The sequence below is a fragment of the Phytophthora parasitica genome, assembly GCF_000247585.1.
Source record: "Phytophthora parasitica INRA-310 unplaced genomic scaffold supercont2.60, whole genome shotgun sequence".
Classification (NCBI taxonomy): Eukaryota; Oomycota; class Peronosporomycetes; order Peronosporales; family Peronosporaceae; genus Phytophthora; species Phytophthora nicotianae.
In genome coordinates this window covers 318514-319028 of record NW_008649046.1, presented here as the reverse complement: position 1 = coordinate 319028, position 515 = coordinate 318514, and positions in this window count along the sequence as shown.

Below are 515 nucleotides of genomic sequence, written 5' to 3'. Positions count from 1 at the left end.
ATCGACTGCACGACGTCTACATTCCTGTCGCCAGTAAAAGCGATCATAGGGTTTGGATTCATATCAATGTAGATCGAAGTTTGATCCATATTGTACACATGCTCGTACTTGCTGAGCCCCGGAAAGCATGATACAATACTGCTATTTTCAGTCGACCAGCGCATGCTTGCTCCAAAAGCAGTAGCAACAGTCTACATCGAAATGTACAAATTAATAATCAAAAGATATTACAAGAAATAATAAAAGAAAAAAGTGTACCTCTAAATCTGAGCGATGCTTAGTACCTCAGTGAGTGATGCGACGTATGGAGAGCCTGTTTCGGAGTCTAAAACGTCGCAAATACTCCACTGCTGCACGATCTGTTCTCTCAGAGAGCAGTCGTGGCTGACACGGGTTGACACAGGTGGTAGCACCGCAAATTTCTGGTGGAAGAATCGATTGTGTATTCACTTGCTGTGGAAAGCCAGAGGACAATTGATTGCACAAGCACGAACCACAGATTGTCAGAGCTAGAG